Here is an 11,532-nt window from a genome sequence, read left to right as displayed (position 1 = left end):
AGTTCTCTTCGAGTATATAACAAAAAAAAACTAATTTAATTTGACCATAAAAAGTTCCAAAACTTCGTCAAAACATTAGTTTTTCAAAAAAACAAAGGTATTTAACACCAATCAAATCTGGAAAATCACAGAATCACATAATATAGCTCCCGCGGAAACATATTGTTATGATTCGAAATTGTAGAAATAAAATTAAAAAGACAGAGAAAAGGAAAAATAACCCAAAATTATAACAAAAATTTTACTTTTATATGCCAATAAGAATAGAGGAATGAATTATATTTAGAACATTAAATAGTATTAGTTTTAAAATAGGTAAAATAAATATGCCTTTGGGTATGGAATCATACATGCCCATTAACTCGGCTCACGGAGCACAGAGTCATCTTCTCTGTCGCTCACGTGGGTAACTCCAACCTGGCGCGTCCAAGCCGCGGGGGTGGACATCTATCACTTCAGTAGGCCGGAGTGAATAGATGACTAAGTTCAGGTTGGGACCCATTTCTGTGGGGTATAACACGGACACCTGCCTAGGGATACAGGTGAAGACCACAACGGTAGGCACGGCGGAGAAGAAGATCTTCAGTACGGCGTGGATGGCGGAAGTGGCATCCCTGGATTTTAGGGATTATATAAAATCAATAGTAGCGGCTGATCCAGAGTGGACGACTACGAACAGCGTCTGACCCAGAGTGGGCGGCTGAATACTAGGTCCTCCAAAAGGGGGTTCTGGCGTCAGGCGTTAGCATCCTGGCACATAGAAAAAACCTCAAGGGCTGAAAAACAAAGGGCAAAATGAAAAAAACAAAGATTAATCCCCGGGTGGTAACCCACACCTCTGAAGGAGGGAGCCCCATCGGATACGGGGGGGGGGGCAGTTTTGCTTTAAGTGAAAGAAGCCCAGCTTCAAAACTCAACCAAACAGCAACAAGAAAGAAAAGCCAGAGAAAACTCGCACTCTGCACATGGAACGTACAAGGATGGCGAACAAAGGACAAAGAGGTAATAGAGGAATTCGAAAGAATGAAACTAGATATAATGATAATGACTGAGACGAAAAAGAAAGGAAACAGTACCGAAAAAATGGGAGAAGTCATTCACTGTTGGAGCGGAATAGATAAGAAAGAAAGGGCAAAAGCAGGAATTGCGATTATACTGAAAAAGAAATGGGAACACGCAATCGAAAACTGGGAACCAATAAACAGAAGAATTGCCAAGCTTAACTTAAAAGTATACGGAAGACAAATTATCTTACTAGCAGTATACGGTCCAACAGAAGACAGCTCAATTGCAGAAAAAGAACAATTCATAGAACAACTGCAAGAAGAGATCGAAAAGAGAAAGAAGAACCAAGAAATAATTATTGCCGGTGACCTAAATGGAAGAACAGGAAGAAAAGAAAACGACAGAACAGTTGGTAGATTTGGAGAAGATATAATGAACGATAACGGAAAGAGATTGATTAAGCTATGCGAAATAAACCACTTTAAGATCACAAATGGCTTCTACAAACATAAATACATACACAAATACACTTGGACATAAGAAACAAGAAAATTTAAGTCTATTATTGATTATGTTATAGCAAACCACGAAAGCTCGATAAAAATAAAAGACGTGAGAATAAAGCGAGGCGCAGAATGCGGCACAGATCACAAACTAGTAATCGCTTGGATGGAATTCCCCTTCATATGGACCCCACAGAAACCGACCCAGGGAGAGTCTGACCAAGTTACGGCTCCGGCTACACCTGTCAATACGTGCACAACACAAGAAAAGAAATTCAAAATCAATTTATTAGAAGAAGACTCAATAAAAGACCTATATAAGCGAAGATTGGACCAAAAGCTAGAAGAGTTTCGGTATGAATCATTAGAACAAACATACGAAAACATAAAAACCTGCATGAAGACAGCAGCCCTAGAAGCTCTTGGAGAAGTGGACCAAAAATACACCCACCAAACTACGAAATTAACCGAAGACACACTAACATGCCTAAAAGAGAAAAAAGAACTTAATATAAAATACGTGAACACAAAAAACAATGAGGGCTTGGAACTATACAGGAAAAAAAAAGAAGTGAAAAGAAAAGTGGCAAATGAAAAAAATGAAAGATGGGAAAAAACATGCACAGAGATAGAACAGCACATAGGAGGAACGAGAAATTCAGAGTCATGGCGCATCTTAAACTCGCTCCAAAGAAATAAGACAGAGAAAATAAAGATCGGTCAAATAAAAAATGACGAATGGCAAGAATAGTATAAAAAATTGCTAACTGAAGACCGCCCCGAATTCAAAGAATCAGAAATAGACGGAATAGAAAGCTACACACATAACGAAATCGAATTAAGCCTAGCTGAGGTAAAAACAACGATCAAAACTCTAAAGAACAAAAAAGCAGAAGGTCCCGGCGGAATACCAAATGAATTGATAAAAAACGGATCGGAAAAGTTATTCCGTATGATACATAAAATGTTTGAGAGAGTACTGAATGGAGAAGACTTACCGGCAGAATGGACCCAAGCATATATGACACCAATATACAAGAAAGGAAATAGAAAAAACTGCGAAAACTATCAGGGAATCAGCATTATATCGTCTATAGGCAGACTGTATGGAAAGACCATAAAGGAAAAATTAGAAATATATATACAAGATAAAATCGGAGAAGACCAGGCAGGTTTCACAGCGGGGAAAGCATGCTTAGATCACATTTACACGGTCGAACAACTAATAGAAAAAAGAATGGAGAAAAATAGATCCGTCCATCTGGCTTTTGTTGATCGTAAGGAGGCATATGACTCAATACCTAGAACCAAACTATGGGAAGCAATGGAAGACATCGAAGTTCCACGAAGATTAATAAACGCGGTAAAAGCACTCTACAAGAATAACGAAGTAGCTATCAAAACGGGCAATAGAATATGCAGTCCATTTAAGACAACAAAGGGACTACAACAGGGTTGCTCCACATCCCCCACTCTATTTAAAATATTCCTGGAAAAAACCCTGAAACCATGGAAAAGAAAGTGCGAAGGAATGAGTATACCAGTAAGGAACGAATATCTATATACGCTAAGTTTTGCCGACGACCAAATAGTGATCGAACAAGACGAGGATGACTTCAGTTTTATGATGAGAAAACTGGAGCAGGAATATACAAAGAATGGGATGGAAATAAACCTAAAGAAAACTGAATACCTAACAACGGAGAATAAAGAAATAAAACAGCTGGAAATAGACGAAGGTAAACAAATCAAAGGAACAGGCAAGTATAAGTATTTAGGCGTCATAATATCAAATAAAGGAACAACGGAAGATATAAAAAATAGACTGGGACAAACAAGAAACTGCATACGAAAATTGAACCCAGTACTATAAGATAAGAACATCAGCATGAAAACAAAGAAAAAAATATATAATACCATGACAAGAAGTATCCTCACTTATGGGTGTGAAAATTGGACAATAAATAAGAAAACCAAAAACAAAATAAGAGCAACAGAGATGGAATTCCTAAGGAGAAGCTGCAGAGTAACAAGAAGAGATAGAATAAATAACATGGAGATTAAGAGGAGAATGGGAATGAACTCCGACATAATAGACTACATCGAACAGAAGAGGTTAACCTGGTACGGACATGTCAGAAGAGCAGACCAAAATCGGTGGATAAATAGAATAACAGAGTGGAGCCTGATAGGAAGAAGAAAGAGAGGCAGACCCCAAAGATCTTTCAGAGATGAAGTGGACGAAGCAATGAGTAGAAGAAACCTACAGGAAGGCGACTGGCTAAACAGGAAAAATTGGAGAAAATGGTTGAGTGAAGGAATACAGTGAAAACTGCGGAAATCCTTGTATATATATATAAATAAATTTGTTTTGTTAGCAAAAGCCATCGGGAAAACCTACCTACCTGTTTCTCAAGGATTTGCATAACCAACAAAAAAACCATTAATGGTGTGTTATTTTATTGTGCCTCGTATTAAATTTAAAAAACTCTGGAAAATTTGTAGAAAGCTAATTAGTAACGTCCATTGTTATTTTGCTTTTCGAACACTAAACTGAGAAGGTGGACAGTCAATTTTGAAAATTAGGGTATTTGGTTGGATTTTGTAAGACAGTGGCCTTACAAAGATTTTGTAAGTCCATTGCTTGAATATATGAGGGCGGAAGGAGAAATTTGGATGTTTGATGGAAGAACATCAACTTCTAAGAAGTGATTTAGTGCCGGTCGTAGTGAATGGTGTAAACGTAATTTTTTTAGTGAGTATAACGAGATTTAAAAAAATGGTACCAGTGCTGTTCTATGAATGCTGATTGAAAGAAGTTAGAGTACTTTAAGTTTCGTTGTATTTATTTTAGGTACAAACAAGTTATTATTTATCGGGAGAATCATAGAAAAAAGTTTTCTGGTAGCCAAAAGAGATTGAAGAAAGAATTGTTAGGACGTTTGATTTAGATTCCGTGTAAACAGACCAAAGAAAGGAGTTAAGGACCAATATATATATATATATATATATATATATATATATATATATATATATATATATTGTTATGATATGTGAATGCGATGTAAGAAAACTACAAGTTGCTCTTATTTACCGGCTAGCTTTATGAAGATAATAATAATTTTTTTTTTTTTTTTTAAGTTGATTAATTTGTAATATTGATAAATTTAAAAATGCTTTTAATAAAAATTATTGAACGCCTGAAAATATAAAAAATTTGACAAACATTTATTCTACTCACCTTGTATTCTCTAAATTTCGTTTATTTATCTAAAGTATAGAAAGAAACGTGCTGTATTTTGAATTTGAATTTTTACTTATTTTTCTTAGAACATGCAGACTCTTAACTCAAGCGAGTTCTGTGACCTGTAGTGCTTGATAAAGAAATACAAAATTATATAAAGCAAAATCACCACACAAGAAGTTTTATTTTTAATGTACTATGCAATTATTCACAAGTGATCAATTAAATATTACACAACGATATCTTGTATAATATATAAAGAAAATTATTTAAGATTCTTCCAATAAATAAGCCAATACTTAACCGTTTAATACTAATATGAATGGATTTAGATTTATGACGTAATACAATATTGAAGTAAGTATATGAAATTAGTGTTTTGTGAAGTTGCAACAAGAAATCCTTGATCTAATACGTGTTTGTTTGTCAAAGTATTTATAACCTCACTTACTATCTTTTTAGAGCGAAAACAAAGGTTTATAATCCTTCAATTTTTAGTTTAATATCGATTAACTGTTTTGTTTAATGATTTTAGTAAGCAAAAGAAACGGTGAATTATATTTGGTTAATATTACAAAAGCGATAATAAAATTTTTGTGAACTTGACTTCAAATTATATTTTTTTTTAAACAAAGATGATTTAGAATGATATAGGCTGTTTAAAAAGGTAAGATTATTTCTAAAGAAATTTCAAAACTTGCGTTTAACTTTATTAAAGTTCACTTTCGTCTTTCAGATAATCCCTTCTCTAAAATTTTATGGAAATCTTCAATAACAAAGATTGCATCTTTCAGTGACGTCTTCTAATGGATTAGGGCCGCAAAACTATCAGAATTATCTCTCCAATGGTTGAGAAATATTTATAAGTACCCAAAATGAATTTTAAATGATCTTCAGTCAAAAATAAACACCAAACGGTCTCTTTATTCAGCGAGAATTCAAATGAGTGGAAAAACTCACCTTTCTGGTAGCTGTTGACCTCTTTATGATGACTGCTAACAATTCCCTTATCGGAAAATATACTGTTAATCTGCAGGCTTTGCTAAAATTTAATCAGAAACGATGGTTTCTTATCGGCAAGGTAATTTGAATATACTTTGTTATAATTCAGGACTTTTTTAAGGTTTTAAAATACTTTTGAAAAATTGTGCTTGCTGAAAAATCAAAAAATTTTCTGGACCCTTCGTAACTATTGATTTTCTATTCACTTATTTTTCATTGTTTACCAGATCTCCAAGCATTTTGACAATGTTTTTAAAGATCTGACAGGATTTTTGTATATTTTTGACATTTATGATTAAAATAAAAAATATTTTAAATTTTAATAAATTGTTAAATCTTGAGAATTATATATTGACTTTTGAAATGAATTGAAACAAATATTAGAGAATTTAAGCTTTCTTTTGATATATAATTTCTACAACAAATGATATTTTAAATATTAAAATTTTTACTAACAAATTTGACATACACCAATTTTAACATGAATTAGTTGCTTTTATTTTGCTTTTATTTAATTTTAAAGCTATCTGAAAGCACTTTTGATATTGAATCACTGAGAATTGTCTTCAGATTACCTGTCCATTAAATATTATATCATTCTGAACTCTTATTTATGAGCTATATCCTATTTCACCTCCTAACACGTTTTATTTTCCGAGCTCTATCCATGTTAACTGTATGTTTACTAACAAATTGAAACTTCTTACTTTGTGAATAAATGACTTAAATATTTTATCTGTTTTAGGACTGTTGAAGATTCTATTGACTTGTATATATTAGAATTTGGATTATAATAAAAAATGAAATTAATTAATAAATACAATTTTATGGTTTTTATTTCCACTCGATCCGAAGTGGTTTGATATTTGCTTTTTGTATCTATATGTTGTGGCTATATTGGCTTATTCTGTAAGTATCTCTTACATAAATAATATAATATATATAACGAACAATAACTTAAGTTTAAATCATAATCAATTTCATGATCAACAATTGTTTTTGGTTTAATTTTTTATATATATATATATATTTTTTTTAATTGAAAAGTGTTTATCAACCAACTATAACTCAGTGGCTATAATAACTCACGTATTAAAAGAATCTTATTTCTATTATGCTAAATTTGTTTATAATAAACCAACTGGTTTTAATTATAATAATAATAAAATTATTTTGAAAACATTAATTAAATCTGGTGATACAATATAGTCGTTATTGGTTTATTACATGTCTGTGAATTCTGCTTATTTTTGCTTTTAGTTTCTTTCTTATTGTTGAATCTAGTTTCAACTATTAAATTAACAACAATAATACAATTGTTTGAGTTAAATATATATGTGGTATATTCAATATTGTCATTTTGTTTTATGTTCATACTATTCATATAAAAAAAACTGTTTAGGAGCTTTAATTTCATAACAATATATATATATATATATATATATATATATATATATATATATATATATATATATATATATATATATATATACATTTTGGATGGGTTGGAGTCAATAAAAGGGGCTATTGGCTAACTATTTTTTATCTCGAGCTTTCAATTGTGTTTACAATTATTTTCAAGAGCTGCTAAAATATACAAAATATGTTACAAAGTATAACTAAAAAAAAAAATTATATTACCTTACCAAATAAAATTGGTTTTGGTAACAAATTGCTGATAAACATATTAAAAAAAACTATTGTAAAAACTTTCTTATCTAATAAATGTTTCTTAAATTTTGTAATATAATTTGGAAAAACTTTTTTAACACAAAAAACAATTGAATTTATAAATAAGTTAGAATCGCGACCAATTCTCAATGTCATAAATGCTAACTTAAAATTTTCATTCTTGAAAAACTAAAATTTTGTTTAGAAATTCTTTCTTATTTAGTAATAAATAAAAGATTTATTCATCATTGAGAGATGTCTGAAAGAATGTAACAAGTATATGGAAAATTAAATCAAAATGTGATATTTTACTGATTTTATAATAAACTATAAAGAAATAATATAATTATAAATTTTGCTTAGATTTTGAATTTCTGATCTTTTGTTTAAATTATTATCACTTCTGCTAATACAAACCATTTCTAAAAAAGTTCTTTTGAATTTATTACTTTCAATACACACAATTTTAATGTTATCAAAATCCATAATATGGTCTTTGTTGATTACATGCTCTGCTAAAGCACAAGATGGTTTTTTAATTCTACAATCACTTTTGTGGGAAATAATGCGATTTGACAGATTCCGTCCAGTTCCACCAACATACTCAGCTTTACACTGAGTACAACTAATGCTGTATACTACATTTGTTTTATCTAATTTTATCTAATCTTTACTGCTATTTTTATATTGTCAATAAGCAATAACCTTTAGCATTTGTATTAATTTAGGTGTTAATGATGGTATAAAAAGTAGTGAATGATAATAGATGTTCTGATTGTTGGATACAATGTTCTGAGATTTAGCAAAAAATGGTGTTAAGTTATTTATATTAACAATATTAGAAAAAAGCATCCTATGTAGCATATCAGAAGGATGAGTTCTCAAAATATTTTTTAGCAATTGAAGACCTTCTTGTAGATAATCTGGATGACAAAGCCTTAAAACACGTTCTTTTATTCCTGTTATAACGTTAATTTTTATCTTGTTTGGATGATGTGAGTAATAGCTTATAAATCTATAGTTTATATATATAGTTTCAGAAATAAGAAAGGGTGATATAATGAAAATATCAGAATAAAAAACGAAGACCTTCTGACTGACAAATGAAAACACATATAAGTGATAACAAAATATCAGAATTGACCACAAAGATAAAAGTCGAAAACTTACAGGATAACTCCACAAAATACCCATTCTAAGGAAGAATAACTGGAACAAAGCAGAAACATATACATCACAGAGAGAGAGTTATTGGGTAAAAAAAAGCTGGGCAAATATTAGGTCTAATATGTTAGCCTTGGTCAAGGAAGTTTTAAGTGAAAGAAATACAATAAAAAATAAATAATTCACAAGAAAAAAATCCATGGTTTCGTACAGAAGTAAAGGAATCATGTAAAGAAAAGAAAAAAGCTTAACTAAAATACATGTCAACTAAAACTAACGACGATTCCATAATTACAAGACAATATGGCGTCTGCAAAAGAAAATATGGCGTTTTATAACAGGTCAAAGAACATAGGTAAACGAACTAATAGAACTGTAATACATAGAAAAGGATAAATGGATTGACTACCTAAAAAAGCTCTATGCAAAGGAAAGACAAACGAAGCTAGAACCGGAAACACCAAAAACTATTACAAATAAAAAACTTGGTATAAATATACAAGGAGTTCGTAAAATACTGAGAATACTGTGGAAATATTGTGGAGCAGCAATGAGAGAACAAATAACAGCATTATTTATTAAAATTATAAAACACGATAAAATACCAAAAGAATGAAGAACGAGAGAACTAATTCTACTAACAGACAGAAAACTACATAAACTTGTTAAATATTACGCTGAAACTTAAAACTAAAATTCAAGATCTAACGTATCACACGATTAGTTTAGCTGATAAAAACAAGGCTTTCGTAGTAAAAGATCGTGTACAAATGCAATATTCGTCAAAAAGCAAATTATTGAGAAATCACTAATAGACCAACCTGTGCTTGATTGACTTAATAAAAAATTTGACAGGGTAAGACTCCGAAATGTACTCCATCTTCTGTATCATAGAAAAAATTTCCATTAATATTATAAAACCTATTAAAACCATTTACCATAACAACACAATGAAAGTCAGAATAGATGGGCAACTTAGAAAACCTATAAAAATAGGACTCAGAATAAGACAGGGGAACACACTGAGCCATAATATGCTCTTTAATTTATTCATGGATGAAATCATTAAAAGCGTTAGATAAGGAAGAGGATACAGAATTGAGAACAAAAAAGTAAAAGTACTGTGTTACGCAGGCGAGGCAATATTGATAGCCCAAGATGAAAAGAGTCTGCAAAGACTGGTTCATAGATTTAACAGAACAGCAAAAGAATTTAATATAACAATCTAGCCTCAGAGAACTTAAACATTAGTAATCAGCAAAGAACCAACCAGATGTAAAATAGAAATTAATTGCATCAACATTAAACAAGTAATGGAAATAAAATACCTTAGAACTACACTGTCCAGCTATAGAGACCGGAATAAGTAAGTGAATGATCAAGTAGAAAAATCAAATAGACTGGCAGGATGCCTTACTAACACTCTATGCAGTAACATACACATTAACACTGAGATGAAATCAAGAATGTATAAAGCCAGTGTAAGACCAATAATGACATACCCTATGACATGGTCTAGTGGACCACCGATTGTCAGTTCTTCTCGTTAAATGTCCCGCTCACTGCCATTTTAAAAATTTAATTCTATGGATTACATCAATAACCTTGGTTTTCTGTCTGATCCATTCTACTCTTTTTCGATCCCTATAACTAGTATGCATCGCTCCATTGACCTTTTTATCACCGTACTCCATACTTTTCCACGACTTGTTCCTTGTTGTTTCTCTTATCCACTTTTGTATAATTTGTTTATTGTATATCTTTGATAGTTGTACGGTTAAGCTAGCTACTCTATCTGAGATATTAGTTATTTCTACTATTCTTCGATTCCATTTCTTGTTTGTTTATCTCAGATTCTTTGTACTCTCTGCCCTCATGACTTGATTCCGAAAGCTATCCATTTCAAAGCTGTTTGGGCCTACGGAAAATGACGGCCATGATTTGATTGTCCCGTTCATGTTAGGGGTTGTGAGGCATACCTTACCACGCTGCCTCAGTGCGGGTTGATAAGGGTTCGCTGGTATGTTCCGATTATAAGGCGTCGAAACTCGCCTTTTACCCTCTTCCTTCTGCTATATAACGTACTCCCACAATACGCCATATATTGCCGAGGATTACGCGACTTATGTCTTCGTGGACGTAGGAGGTAGGATTCGTTGGCAGAGCTGGCTGATTTGTTAGTTCAGCTGCGACCTATTCGTCACTATCATTACCGGAGTTACTATATATATATATATATATATATATATATATATATATATATATATATATATATATATATATGTATATATATATATATATATATATATATATATATATATTATATATATATTATATATATTATATATATATTATATATATATATTATATATATATATATATATATATATATATATATATATATATATATATCTAAAGTATTCAACTAGTGAATTCAGAGGTTTAATCGGTCATTCAGGTTGGCAAATAAAAAAAGAAGTCAACTACTTCATAAGTTTATCGAAGACGTTTCGCTTTATATTTCTAAAGCTTCATCAGTTCTCTAAAATATAACAAATGACATAGAGTTTATAAGAAATACAGATGTTTATAGTTCATAACTTACAACTCAATATGTAGTATATTGTCGATGTTATCATATATCTACTGTACACTTTACTCATTATTTAAAACTAACTTAACCAAAAAAGAAAAAACAAAAAACAAACAACAACACACAAACTTTGCCGAAAATAATATTCATATTCGTAGATATGAATATTTAAAAAATTTTAAACGAACATTTGGCTTCATTTAGATGGTTCTCCGCTGAAGAGCAACAAAGTTCTGATTTATTGCAATCTAGCAAACAACTTGACGCGATACCGAAAATTTTTTTATTTAAGGGCCATGTGTCACCAAATTCCAAGGTTTGAGACAATTATGAACTTCTACAGGGGACAT

This window comes from Diabrotica undecimpunctata, chromosome 6, assembly GCF_040954645.1.
Source record: "Diabrotica undecimpunctata isolate CICGRU chromosome 6, icDiaUnde3, whole genome shotgun sequence".
Lineage (NCBI taxonomy): Eukaryota > Metazoa > Arthropoda > Insecta > Coleoptera > Chrysomelidae > Diabrotica > Diabrotica undecimpunctata.
Note: the sequence above shows the minus strand (reverse complement) of the source record.